Source organism: Schistocerca serialis, chromosome 3 (assembly GCF_023864345.2).
Source record: "Schistocerca serialis cubense isolate TAMUIC-IGC-003099 chromosome 3, iqSchSeri2.2, whole genome shotgun sequence".
In the NCBI taxonomy this organism is placed as follows: Eukaryota; Metazoa; Arthropoda; class Insecta; order Orthoptera; family Acrididae; genus Schistocerca; species Schistocerca serialis.
Genome location: NC_064640.1, coordinates 207,496,803 through 207,503,927, shown reverse-complemented (window position 1 = coordinate 207,503,927; position 7,125 = coordinate 207,496,803). Strand labels below are relative to the sequence as shown.

The window sequence follows — 7,125 nt, the reverse complement described above, 5'->3', positions numbered from 1 at the left end:
CAACGTTTCACCAGGCAACGCCGGTCAGCTGCTGTTTATTTTATGAGAATTCGGTTGGAAACTTTCCTCATGGCCGCACGTTGTAGGTGTCGCCACCGGCGTCAACCTTGTGTGAATGCTCTCGAAAGCTAATCATTTGCATATCACAGCATCTGCTTCCTGCCAGTTAAATCTCGCGTCTGTAGCACGTCATCTTCGTGGTGTAGCAATTTTAATGACCAGTAGTGTATTAAGAAAATGAATGGTGTTATAAAATAATAGGCTTCATTTTCATTTTTAAGTGCTTTATTTACATACATCATCCAAACCTGTATAGTAACAATCATAAGTGCTGTAGAGTTCTGTATTTTTTTAAACAGGGTTTCATTACATTCTATATGTTATTGTTCAGGAAGAGACGACGTTTACAAAATGGCTCTAAGCACTATGGGACTTATCATCTAAGGTCATCAGTCCCCTAGACTTAGAACTACTTAAACCTAACTAACCCAAGGGCATCACACACATCCATGCCCGAGGCAGGATTCGAACCTGCGACCGTAGCAGCAGCGCGGTTCTGGACTGAAGCGCCTGGAACCACTCGGCCCACAGCGGCCGGCGACGACGTTTACGTAAACAGGTGGTTTGCTTATGAAGCTTTCAAGTTTCTGGAGGGCAGGGAAGTACCAAGAAAAGGACTTACGACGGTAAGAAAATGTTGATGTACTCAAGCATGTTTGTGTTGCCATTCTAGGAATCCTTCTTTCATACAATAATCTGCTATTTCATCCCTAATTTTTTGACAATAATTTGTGGATCGTCGGGGGACATGTCTCAGTGGTAACAAAGACGTCATATTATCTTCTCCCTTCAATTGAAACTCCATTCTCTTAATGGTCAATGCCAGCAGGCGTGTACAAATTTGGCGAATGGGTCCTTAGATAATGGTGTAAGAAAATGACTGCCATCAATATCACCTCGGCTTTTTCAGGTGCCAAAAGCATTGGTTTTCTTAGAAGCCGAAACACTGAGCTTGATATACCGAAGGCGTTCTCGACTATCCGTCGGGCCCTACTCAAGCGATAATTAAAAATTCTGTGAGGAGTTCCATTGTCAAAGTCTCCAGAGCATAGCTTCATGAGGTTTTCACTTAGAGCAAATGCACTGTCACCTGCAAAGAAATAAGGTATTTGCATTGAACGCCCTGGCAGCAGTTCCGCTACCGGAAGACCCAATGTGCTCCCAGTCATCATACTATGTAGCTTGCTCCCTTGAAATATTCTTCCATCCCAAATTCTTCCTTGCCATCCCACGTCAGCAAACATAAAGTTAGAATTCCTGTTCACTAATGCAAAAAGCACAATACTGAAGCTGCATTTGTAATGAAGTACTCTGTATCCGAGTTCATTGGAGCTTGAAAAACAACATGTTTCCCGTCCGGAGCACCAACACAGTGAGGCAGGTTCCATCGTGTTTCAAATATATTGCTTACTTCCTTCCAAGCTGCAGCTGTCGCAGGTAGCTGAAACAGAAATCATACTTAAACTTCCTTTAAGCATGGGAGGGGAGGGGGGTTGAGTTTATATATTATATTTGTAAAACAGGACTGATAATTGTTTTGGTGACTGGATAACTACTACATTATTGGTCTGAGGTGAACGACACGACTTAATGTTTTTTAATAGGCTCCTATTTTTATGTTAGTCACGTAATACCAATAATGCATAATTAATATTGGTTAATATTAATTATTACTTGTAATTTACAGGAGACGGATGAGATTATTTGAATTGAAGATGACATCGAGTCAGGACTCAACATTTCTAAAGACAGCCAACAAGAGCAAACAGGGTCAACATCTCCCGCCAGACCTACTAAGCGTAAGCGAACTGATGCTAACGACTCAATGATGAGGAGTGCGTCTGACATTTTACAAACTGTTGCAGAGAAATTGGAGAAAGAGCCTTGTAATAAGTCCGACGAAATCGATGCCTTATTTACGTATGTCGCTGCAAAAGTAAAGGAATATTCACCCGAAACGCAGAAATAGGTACTGCATGCCGTGTTTCACATACTTATGGAAGCCGATAAAGGGTTGTTTTGATTGGGCTGCTCCAAATGCTCAGCATTGGAAAATCCCTCCAGAAAGTGTATATCACCCCACACATTCTCAACAATACGTTTTTCACACTTTGCAACCAGTACCTGCTCCCGTACAATCGCCATATGATTCCTTGACACCTGTCTTTTCTCAACCATCACCTGTTGCATCAATAACTGCAGAACAGTATTCAGATTTTGTGTAACATAACTTTAGTTTAATGGATTTTGATGATTTTGTGCGAAATGCGTTTAATTTTATACTTATAAAAATATTTTAAAAATAAAACAACTTTCAAAATTAAAAGAGTTAAACAACTTTGTTAATATGTTACCTTGATATATCCTTGTAACTCATGGACGAGTGCTGCACAGACTTGCCTTTATTTAGATCAGCCAGTTTTTTTATATATCCACGCCCACCCTGCTTATTTGGTCAGGATCTTACGACAACCACACAGAGAATTATAAACAAGAAGTAAACAAATTATGTACAACAAATATTAAATATTAATGCTCACCTGCCTTGAGTGGAAATTGCTGTGTGGAAATTAGTGTCCTCTTTCGAAATATTTTCTGTAGCAGATTTTCAAAGTCAGAAGATGACATTCGACAGAAATTTTTATACTGACCACTTATTTGTTGTGACTTCAAATCCATAATAAGTTCTGCATTATTTTTTTATAAACTTCAGTGTGCCACCAACGTCGACGTTTCGTTTTGTTTTTCGACAAACTTGCCATTAATAGTGCCGCACCACTCATCACCATAATCCCGAAATTTTCCCGTCACGTAGACATGTTTACAGCTTGGCTGCAAATTGAATACTTATATGGATATGGTGTCTGTTCTTTCGGACATGTCCGGAAGAACACACACCATTGATGACCTGCAGCTGTATAGAACGAAATTAGAATTATATTAATACCTTCACCTGCTGACAGGCGTTGATACATATCAACGGGGACAGGTGAAAACGTGTGCCCTGACCGGGGCTCGAACCTGGGATCTCCTGCTTACATGGCAGACGCTCTATCCATCTGAGCCACCGAGGACACAGAGCATAGTGCGACTGCAGGGACACTACGAATGTAGTGTGTGGACATGCAAGGAAAGCGTGCGCGAGATACTCCCTGTAGTCGCACTATCCTCTGTGCCCTCGGTGGCTCAGATGGATAGAGCGTCTGCCATGTAAGCAGGAGATCCCGGGTTCGAGTCCCGATCAGGGCACACGTTTTCACCTGTCCCCGTTGATACGTATCAACGCCCGTCAGCAGCTGAAGGTATCAATAAAAATGGCTCTGAGTACTATGGGACTTAGCATCTGAGGTCATCAGTCCCCTAGAACGTAGAACTACTTACACCTAACTAGCCTAAGGACATCACACACATCCATGCCCGAGGCAGGATTCGAACCTGCGACCGTAGCGGTCGCGCGGTTCCAGACTGAAGCACCTCGAACCGCTCAGCCACACCGGCCGGCGAAGGTATTAATACAATTCTAATTTCGAATACTTACATGTTCGTGGGTTTCCTGTGGATCGCCGGAGGTTCGTTGCAACCCACAATTCCAACGAACGAAAGGCGAGCGACGCGCGTGCGGCTCGCGCACCGCTCGGGGTTCGTGGCGTGCATGTGTGGACGCGGCTTAAGATGTAATTTTCTGTTATATTTAAAGGAGCGGCAAACTGCTAGAAGAAACTCTTTAACAAAGTCAGAAGGAAACCTTTACACATTAAGTCTTCTCACAACCTCGACTCAGTAAGCTGTGTTAATGGTCATAGGTATCTGATTTGTGAATACCAAGTTTCTTCAGTATATAAACGTCTCTGAAGAACTTCCACTCGACTTCCAACCATACGAATTTGAGTTTTGCCCATCACATAGGACCACATGTCAAGGGAATAGTAACGAAGAGAATGTAGTTTCTCTGAGCTAAATCAGTGAAGTAACAATTAGCCAACCCTGTAGACGTCTGCTAACACCGACTTTAACAGCTTCCTTCCACTCTGGGGTAGCTTCAAAAGTGGGAAACGTCGTTGGTTTAAAAGTAATTGAAACCTAAATATCGCTTTCGACCAGTGTTAAGTTCTCCATGAATCCATATGCGGACCTCAGAATGTGCAGCTTGCCTGCGTTGCTATAGAGCATGCACTGCAAGGTATTCACACAGTTTATGGCACACATTTACCGTAAGAAATCAAAGAATGAGCGTAAAGCTCATTACACAACAGTTATTGGCTGTGGCTAGACGAAAACATACGAATTTCTCACAAAGAGGTGCATGAAGTTTCACTTCTGAAAGGGAAATAATCCATATATAAGGCATTAAGAACAACATTAAACAACGTATTAAGGACGTCAGACTATATCACAAACTATAACATTGTTTTTGAACCATATTCATGTCCTGCCTTTTAGTGTAATACAATACTTATCACCTACAAATCGCCTACCTACGTTGCCATTGAGCGTGAAATTGCAAATCTTAGACTTTTTTGTGGAGCATCACTCAAGAACGGTAAACCATTTTGTACTCTCCAAAGCAATGAACGGTAGCTGACACTTTCGACAAAGTGCGAGGGCCGCGCTTCTGAGTTCGAGTCCTCCCTCGGGCGTGGGTGTCTGTGTTGTCCTTAGAGTAAAGTAGTTTAAGTTAGATTAAGTAGTGTGAAGCATAGGGACAGATGACCTCAGCAGTTTGGTCCCATAGGATCTTATCACAAATATCCAGAATTTTCCGAAGTACAAGGAAGACAGCAAGTGGGCCCCGATGAGCTGTGACTCATGTGACCTTCAGAGGCAGGCAGTTTACCAACAAATCCTTCACGGTAATGTTTTTGGAAGGAAATATTATTACCAATATGTCAGAAAGTGAAACACACTGTAGCTGTGCTATCATCACGCTAAAGACTTCAGCATTCAGATGAAAGGCGCTATAAAAATTTGAGCAACGAGTGGTTTCGAACGCCAGACGTTGCATTTCGAAGATGCGCTGCTTCCCGCTAGATCAAGTGCGCAGTCACAGCATAAAACCTCGAAGAGAAGACAGGAACTGCCACAGCCTAGAGCGTTGCCAGATTGTGCAGACAGATGCCACTTGTAATCGATTGTTTTCCACGTTTAATTTTCGTGATGTTAAAGAAACACTTTATTGCTCACCAAACAAGGGATTATTTTTATATTCCGAAGTCACAGTTAACTAAATCAGAAATAACTTAGCTTGATGTAAAGGTAATGTACTGTTGTTTACATGTGACACATTCCACAACTTCGGAAGTTATGTTTCGTATCTTTATCAGATTAATTTATATTCTTGTTTTTATACTTACGTCTTATAAACATCAAACTACGCAGATTTTTTTTTAGGTTGTTGTCTGTATTAGACCCTGGATGTTATCGTAATCATTAACTTGAACAATACAAGTTCTGGAACACTGAGGAAAAGCATGATATGACGTATACATTTCTCACTGCACAATATGTGGGTATTCTTTGACTATGTTCTTTGTAACCTCTCGAACGTGAAACATCGTATGAAATAAGTGCAAGTGGACAGAATTTCCTTAGCTGCGTAGAATGTATTCGCAGTTGCGAATGTGGACGACCATTAGCTGTACACTGGGATAACGAAAGTGAAAATTCGTGCCAGACTGAGATTCGAAATCTGATTTCCCACTTAGCGCGAGCGGTCACCTCACCACTTCTTTTTTCCGTTTTTTTTTTCGTTTTGCTCTACAGAAGTGAGTTGACAACAATAAGTAAACAAATTGTTCGTGGTTGTCATTATTCATTATGCTATCACAAGTTTCTTTATTGGTATGTGGTCTCATGTGCGTAAGTTTTCGCTAGATCAGACTGTTGATTTCCTCAGTCCATTTCTTTGAGAAGGCACAGTAACTTTCTGGAACGGAAAGCTCACGGCAAACCTACGTTATTTAAACAGGCGTACACTTGGCAACCCTCTAAGAACTGTGTAAACATGCGATCTAATCTGGGATTTGAAATCAGGACCTCTCGTACCCCAAGTGAGAATCATATCATTAACATTTATATTATAGTTAGATCGACTTGGTACCTCCATGAACATTCAGACGATCACAGTCAAAGTCATCATATAATATGAGTTGCCAACAAGGTAACAAACTCACTACTTATTGTCTTATTTTAACTTTATTTCTTTCTTTTATTTTTTTAATTTCTTTATGTTTTATGTGTGTCAGGAAGAAGAGTTAAGGAAACAGGACTTTGCATGACTGGGGCCGGCCGCTGTGGCCGAGCGGTTCTAGGTGCTTCAGTCCGGAACCCCGCTGCTGTAACGGTCGCAGGTTCGAATCCTGCCTCGGGCAGGTGTGTGTGGTGTCCTTAGGTTAGTTACTTTTAGGTAGTTCTAAGTCTAGGGGACTGATACCTCAGATGTTAAGTCCCATAGTGCTTAGAGCCATTTGAACCATTTTTTGCATGACTGGGCACCAGAAACTGGGAGACACCAGAGACTGCAGGAGGACTTAACCAACACCCTGTAGATTAAAATCAAGAAAATGTATATTTGCAAAAAGCACTCGATAATGTGGGAACTGTAGCCATTTCCAATGTGTGGTTTCCATATAATGGTGAATGACACGAGGATCAGGGTCGTTTACTCCTTCAACAACGTTGTGAACATAGTGACCCAGAAGCTAGACGACTGTATTCTTCCTCGTCTGAGATAACAGAAATTAGTGTCGAGCGTCGAGGCACACATCTTTGGTGAACAGCAATGATTTTGTTGAGCAATTTAGAGAGAGAGGTGTTTCTCGTCCGAGCAACAGTATTATAATCGAAGTTTAAGAGAGCAATCGGACGAAGTCAACTGCGCTGGGTAGCCGCGCGGTCTTGGGCGCCTTGTCACGGGCCGTGCGGCTCCCCACGTCGGAGGTTCGACTCCTCCCTCGGGCATGGGTGTGTGTGTCGTCCATAGCGTAAGTTAGTTTAAGTTAGATTAAGTAGTGTGTAGGCTTAACGACCGATGACCTCTGCAGTTTGGTCCCATAAGACCTTACAACA

General features: G+C 42.1%; 1 non-coding gene across 1 annotated transcript; it reads left to right on the top strand.

Moving 5' to 3' along the window:
- Positions 1–3,234: 3,234 nt before the first annotated feature.
- Positions 3,235–3,309, top strand: Trnat-ugu (transfer RNA threonine (anticodon UGU)). The gene has a single exon. It is a non-coding gene; the product is annotated as a tRNA-Thr (tRNA).
- The last annotated feature ends 3,816 nt before the right edge of the window (positions 3,310–7,125 follow it).